Source organism: Paramormyrops kingsleyae, chromosome 10, assembly GCF_048594095.1.
Source record: "Paramormyrops kingsleyae isolate MSU_618 chromosome 10, PKINGS_0.4, whole genome shotgun sequence".
Lineage (NCBI taxonomy): Eukaryota > Metazoa > Chordata > Actinopteri > Osteoglossiformes > Mormyridae > Paramormyrops > Paramormyrops kingsleyae.
The window spans coordinates 26,849,746-26,857,269 of NC_132806.1; the positions used below are offsets into that span (position 1 = coordinate 26,849,746).

The following is a 7,524-nucleotide window of genomic DNA, read 5'->3' on the forward strand; positions in this document are numbered from 1 at the left end:
AATTTTGTTTTTCCTTTTTAATGTTTTACTGTTTATATATAAAAATTCAGGCAACAAAAATGCAAATAACATTTTTATTGATATCAGCAGTTACCTATGATTACTTGTCAATGTCCTGCCTAGATATTTATTGATCACATTTAAAATCTGAAGCATTCTGGATATTAATTTAGTTAAAACATGCTAGTATAATGGTTTGGAAACATATATCGCATTTTCTATTGCATTATCATTCTGGATACATGAAATACATTTACATCAGGACTGAAAGAGAATACAATAGATTTTCATTGTCATTGTCTTTAAAAATAAATATCTATTCTATTTTACACTGTTCAAAAAATTTACATAAACACTTTGAAAACACATCAGATCTCAATGGGGAAAAAAAAAATCATGCCGGATATCTATACTAATACGGACTGGGTTATGTGTTAGGAATGAGAGGATGCCACATCATTTAATGGAAATAAAAATGATCAACCTACAGAGGGCTGAATTCAAGGGCACCCCAAAAATTTGTGAAAAAATGATGCGGCAGTCTAGTCCATTTTGCCAAAATTTCATTGTCTGCCGTTGTCTAGCCTGTAGAGGTCTGTGCGTCCCTCGATGGATATGCCACCCCAGACCATCACTGACCCACCACCAAACCGGTCATCCTGGACAATGTTACAGGCAGCATAACATTCTCCATGGCTTCTCCAGACCCTTTCACGTCTGTCACATGTGCTCAGGGTGAACCTGCTCTCATCTGTGAAAAGCACAGGGCACCAGTGGCGGACCTGCCAATTCTGGCAAATGCCAATCCAGCTCCACGGTGCCGGGCAGTGAGCACAGGGCCCACTAGAGGATGTCAGGCCCTCAGGTCACCCTCATAAAGTCTGTTTCTGATTGTTTGGAAAGAGACAAAGACACCAGTGGCCTGCAGGAGGTCATTCTTTAGGGCTCTGGCTGTGCTCATCCTGTTCCTCCTTGCACAAAGGATCAGATACCGGTCCTGCTGATGGGTTAAGGACCTTCTACGGCCCTGTCCAGCTCTCCTAGAGTAACTGCCTGTCTCCTGGAATCTCCTCCATGCCCTTGAGACTGTGCTGGGAGACACAGCAAACCTTCTGGCAATGGCATGTATTGATGAGCCATCCTGGAAGAGTTGGACTACCTGTGCAACCTCTGTAGGGTCCAGGTATCTCCTCATGCTACCAGTAGTGCCACTAACTGTACCCAAATGCAAAACTAGTGAAAAAACAGTAAGAAAAGATGAGGAGGGAAAAATGTCTGTGGCCTCCACCTGTTAACCATTCCTGTTTTGGGGGTCGTCTCATTGTTGCCCCCCTAGTGCACCTGTTGTTAATTTCATTAACACCAAAGGTTTACCTAAGGAACTTTATAAAATAGCCTAACATGGCACTGATACGGAGAAAAGTGAGCCCAACTAGTCACATCATGTCTACGTCACAAGACTCATAGAAAAAAAAACAGAAGATATTGGCACTTGTGCCTACTGCTTTCTAATTATATTACACGGACGCGTTCTCCATCACCTCCTCATCCAATTTCTCACAGCTGTGTAAAGCTCGGTGTTCATACTCACCAATCACAGTCCTCCGCGATGACGTCATCCGGTATCTTTTCGCAAGAAACTGTCCTAAACATCTGATATGATTTTTGTCAGTAATATAAATACTCTAAAGCTTTTCTTTAAAATATCAAGGTACTATTGTGCATTTTGGTTGTTCACAATTTATTTTTATTTAAAAAAAAAAAAAAACGCATTTATACGTTTATAGGTTTTCTTTAGAAGCCTGCTCCAGAATCAACTGAATTTGTATTCATGTTTAGGTAGCATTGCGGTTTAATTATAAATTTAGACAAATATACAAAATACAAATTTCACTTCCCGTAATTCATGTTTTTAAACATTTGCAATTTTGGTTTCAGTAAGTAACTGAAAGCATTCTGATTCATTTTTCTAATTTTAAAATATGTTATCTCAGAGGTAAGAGAACGGACACAGTGTTATTCGCCTATAGTATTTTTTTAACTTTTGGTTTTTGATCACTTACTTTATGAATTTTACTTTATGAAAAATTCATCCAAACTATAGTGTAATGATTCGTGTGTAATTTATTAATCTGTCGTAATGAGATTGAGCCATGAGATTCTCATCGTTTACAGCATTTTTCATTCGCAGTATCTGCATACAGGACTCGATTCTAGGAGCAATAGAAGACTTTCACAGGCGTGGCAGTAACAGTACAGGGAACGTTTGACAGAGAAGTAAAGCTGCAATTGATTGAAATATGTCAGAGATCTGGGTTGCTTAATCTGTGTTCGGGCTCCGTAGATCTGTGTAATGGATGCATATAGTTCATATGATGTGATTACAGACTTTGGTCATAGCAGCTAAACACAAGTACTAAGGCTTCCGGAAACCCCCAATATAACTCTCGTACTTGCGATTGTTATTGCCCTGTTAGGACTAAGTTGAAATGGCCGAATATAGTTCGCGAATTGTGAATACAAATGAAATTGCTGGATTTTAGTAACATTAAATAATATTGCTGTATAAGTGTAACGTATAGTGTGACGTTGCTGGTCACGTGAGGCGTGGGAGCAGCGCGAGGGGAGTGAGGAAGAGAGCAGAGTATAAATAGTCCTGGTAATAACCGTGTATGCGCTGACCCAGTTAGTGAAATAAAACTCAGTGCACGCACCAAACTCTGTTTGCATTTATTATATAAAGTGTGGATGCATCAGTCGGACGAATCGGGTCGGCTGGGAAGCTGGCGAGGGAGACGCGGCGGAAAGAAGCGGCGCAGTCCTGCTCGCTTCGTCACAATAGGCGAACGATCTATTGCAGTGCCTGGATTTTTATAGTTTCACCGAATTCTGCTTTTTCCCCTCCAAAATGTAATACCTCCCCCTTGCGACAAAAGTAAGTATAACCGTTTTACCAAATAGGTTTAAGTTGAACGTCGACTCATTCTGTAGGTTATGCGCAAAAATCTACCAGTTTTTAAAAAAATTTAAGCAGCATGTCTTCAAAAGTTTTTTGATCCTGGAATGAATTAACCATAGGTAGATTACAAATGATGTAAACCATAATAATAAAGAGTAAATTATACAATAGCGATACTTTTTTCACCCCTGTGGGGAAATTTTCTTTTCGCCTACCGCATTTCCCTCTCTATAAGACACCCAGGGCCCTATTATAACGATCTGAAGCGCATAGTCCAAGTTCTTTTAGGGTGTGCCCAAATTCGCTTTTCATAGTTTAACAGAGGAAAAATGGTCACAGTGCCAGGCATGATTCAAAAGGGTTGTAATTATTCATGGCTGTCTTTATTCATGCTGTAAACTAATCAGAGTGTCCTCTCCCTTACCTTTTAAAAGCCAGGTGCGTTGCACCTTGGCGGATTGCTATTATAATGGCGGATATGCCAGGTAGTAGAAAAGAACGCTTCTCTGCAGAGGAAACGGATCTCCTGGTTCGCGAAGTGAAAGCTCGCGAGCAGACCATCTACGGCAACAGCAGGATTCCACCAAAGGTCTCTGAGGTGAAGCAGGCTTGGGAAGAGGTGGCGGTAAGGGTGTCCTCATCTTCTGGCATCACCAGAACGGCCACACAATGCCGAAAACGGTACAATGACGTCAAGAGACGGGGAAAACAAAAGCTGGCTGCTCACCGAAAACTACTATTGAAAACGGGAGGAGGACCACCTACGACCACCGAAGATCTAACGTCAGCCGAGGACATTGCTGCCTCTACCCTGAGTGCTGAAAGCAAAGAGGGATTTGGGGGACTTGAGGTGGGCATTCAAGGTAATGCAATGATAATTATAAATCAATGTGTATTAAACATGCACGACTCTACCAAAAATCGGTTATTTTTCATTAAACACCTGCAACAAGCCCATACAATAAATGAACCGTAAATGTCATGCAGCTCCACTGGCTGAAGACCCTGAGGCTGGACCCATTAAGCAGGAGCAGGTGGTAGATGAGGAGGGAGAGGAGATGGCGGAACAATCATCATCGAGGTCGAGAGGAGAGACAAGTCGACCCAGAACGCGTCGCGGGAACATCATCTGGCAGGAGGACCACCCATTCCTGCAACTCCAGCAGGCCGGATTCAACATGCTGGAGAGGGAATTGGGTGGAATCAGCCGGAGTGTTCGGCGTGTAAATACCCACCTGAGCCGCACTGAGATGTTGCTACAGCCCCTCAGACATATTGCGGACAATCTGGGAAGGCTTGCTGAAGCAGTTGAGCTCCTCATTCCTGCAACACCTCCTCCTCAGACCACCCAGTCTCCTCCATTCACCCGATCCAATATCAACACACTGCCGCCAGATGCTCCTGGACCTTCCCGTGGCCGGTCCCGTCCTGGTGCTCCCCGCCTGCGAACCTCGAGGAGGAAGAAGACCACCAGTTTAAGATCATGTTCATGAATTTTACTTTTTTTTTTCCAGTCATGGAGAAACAGGCAAAATCAGTGAGGTTCTAATTGCTGAAAGTTTGGAAACCTAATTATTGTAATCTCAAAAAAATGTTAATAAAGAATATTTTTTGAAATATTGATCAAAACTGTTCTAATCATATGGAGATGGGGAAAAAATCATCACATACAGTGAATCCCTGTATTTGTAAGTCATTTGTAAAATGCAGCATGTTTGAAAATGTTCAAATTCATGCTATATATGGTCTTTTTTTTCCCTCCCAATCAAACCACTCAGTTTGCTTACCAGGCTACAGACGACGCCACTCGTCTGCCGCCTGATCTCTCCTGGCCCGCGCTGCTGCTGGCATATTTGGGCTCATGGGCATCAGCACATGTGGTTCAGCATCACGCCTTGTAAAGTCTTGTAATGTGTCCTCATTTATGTCCAAGAAACATCCATAACAGACGGCAATGTCATGCAAAACATAACTTGCCACTAATATTGCTCCGACCTTCTGAGGTCTGTATTGTAATGTTCCACCTGACCTACCCAAAAATCTTAAACACATTATCAGGAATCCAAACATTCTTTCTATTACAGCGCGTGTCTTTGTGTGTTTTTGATTTAAAGAATATTTATGCACTGTTGTTGGCATGATATACGGTGTAATCAGCCATTTTTTAAAGGATAATCATTGTCCCCTAACAGCCACTGCTCCGGGGGGGGGGGGGGGGATTCCTCTGGAAGACTGAACAAATGACAGAGTTGGCCAGTCATGGCTTGTTCCAGGATGATTTCTGAATACATGTGTAACCTTACACATTGCATTGCTGATCACCTGGATATTGATGGAATAGGTTTTCTTAGAGTTCGACATATATCACAGCGTTCTCTGCTGAGGCACGTAGTTGTGCATGTGTGCAATCAATCACACCCAGAACCCCAGGGAACCCAAAGTTCATCCAGAACTCCTGTTTGACCCGTTCTTGACTGGCAGGTGTCAAGGGAAATTGAATGAATTCATTGGCATGTCGGACTAAGTTTGATGTAACTGCATGTATGGCCAAATTTATGGCAGATTGGGAAATGCCTCTAATTGAGCTCAGGGGATGCTAAAATCTGCCATTAGCAAAGAAATGTAGTGCTGCAGTGGCTTTCACAGCAACAGGGAGTACATGGGGTTAGCAGGCATTAAGCTTGTTTGCCAGGAGGATTGCAGATAGGAGAGCTGTAGTTTGCAGTGGCATTCCTCGCTGAAGGACAGATATGTGGTCCTTTGGAGGTGGACCCTCTGCCACTAGGGTCCTGCAGGGGTCTATCCTTGGCGCAATTTTATTTTTGACGTACATGCTCCATGCAGGCTCTATTTTCAGAAGGCATAACATTTCTTTTCACCATCAGATTTACCAGCCAGCAAGTAAGAACTGTATGAACCAATTAATAAGTTGTCTCGAGGACTTAAAGAATTGGCACAAATTTTTCATGACTTAAATAAAAGTAAAACTGAAATTCTTTTATTTGGATCAGCAGACGCAAATGATTTGCTCTTTAGTGTTCTTGGCTCTTTAGCTGCTCACTGTACATTTCATGCCAAAAGGCTTGCTGTTGTTTTAGATAGCAGTCTTATGCTTGTCAAACAGGTTAATTTGGTTGTGAGAAATTGCTTCTTATGGGCTTTGCTCCAGGGCCCATGAACATGAGACTATTTTGCTGAGGCTCAAACCAGCAAGCTTCCAATCACCTGGCACAGATAATTAGCCCTCAGAGCCACACACACGACCCCCAAATATAAGAAACATTCATTTTTAATACTATTTTAAGTATGGAGCATAATTTAAGAAGCCTTAAGAAAATATTTACTATTTAAACAGGATTTCTTCAATGACCGGTATACTAAGTAGAGTGATTTCCTCCCATTGTCCAAAGTCATGTTTTAGGTGGATTGGGGTCTCTCAATTGAACTGTGCCCTGGTGCACCTGACCTGTGCCCAGTCCTTTCAGGAATAAGGACTCTCACCTTCCATTGAATTACATTGATGAATTACAAATGATGACAGAAAATATGTTTACATGCACATGAAGAAAATCGAGTTACTGTGTTAGTCCGACTAAAACCGGACTTTTAAAGTGCATGTACACATGTTAGTCCGACTGAAATTGAGCTAAATTGAATTTGTCAAAGTCGGACTAAGACACCCAAACAATGCGATTGGGACTCCATTAATTCCTTCATGTATAAGTTCAATTGGACTCAAACCGGCCCAGCCGCTTTGCACATGCTCCACAGTCGCCCCCCCACAGGGCATTGACTCGGAAGTAACAAAAGAAACCGGTACACAGAAGAAGTATGGAGCATATAGCAAAGGTTGCGTTGTTGGCACACTCCAGCACCAAACGGCGGTGTCGTCTGCCTTCGGATAACACCATAGCCACAAGAAATATCCTATAAATCCTATAAATATTTTTATTATCCTATAAAAATATTTCATTTTTTTTTAAAGTACAATGTACAGCATGTATCAAATGTACAGTGCTGAAAAGCTGTCCAATTCACTGCTCAACTAAAGGGCACTTTTTCAAGAAGGTACCAAAAATACGGTACTTTAAGGTGTTTGCTTTCCACTGCCGTAAAAACTGGTACGGCACTGAATGACATCGTAATGCGAGGCAGGATATTTTGTACTGAATATGAAAAATGGCTGTAGTATATTATAGGACTTGACGACGTGCGATATTAATACCAACATCGCATGTTATGCACATCCAATTCTTACATCGCTAGTCAAGTAGATTAAGATCAGGCTTTTTCTTACCTTTAGTTCGGTACGGATATTATAGCATACATGCAGTTTAAGTCTCGCTGAAACATTTTTACTTTATCATAGGATTTTTTTTTTTTTACTGCTTATTCCTTTACACTATTCTCTAGTATATGTTTAAAATCAGTTTAAATTTTTACCTCCGCTGTTTTTGCATGAGTGCTGCATGTGTTCTCCAAGACAAATATAATAATTTTCATCCTTGCTGTTTAAATCACTCCTAGATGGGTTCATGAGAAATTTATGTTGAATTCCTTTATTT

At 41.5% G+C, this 7,524-nt stretch overlaps 1 long non-coding RNA gene across 1 annotated transcript; it reads left to right on the forward strand.

Annotated features, from left to right (window-relative positions):
• Positions 1 to 2,587: 2,587 nt before the first annotated feature.
• LOC111836348 (uncharacterized) lies at positions 2,588 to 4,588 on the forward strand. Its single transcript, XR_011993621.1, has 3 exons — positions 2,588 to 2,935; positions 3,394 to 3,822; positions 3,947 to 4,588. It is a non-coding gene; the product is annotated as an uncharacterized lncRNA (long non-coding RNA).
• The last annotated feature ends 2,936 nt before the right edge of the window (positions 4,589 to 7,524 follow it).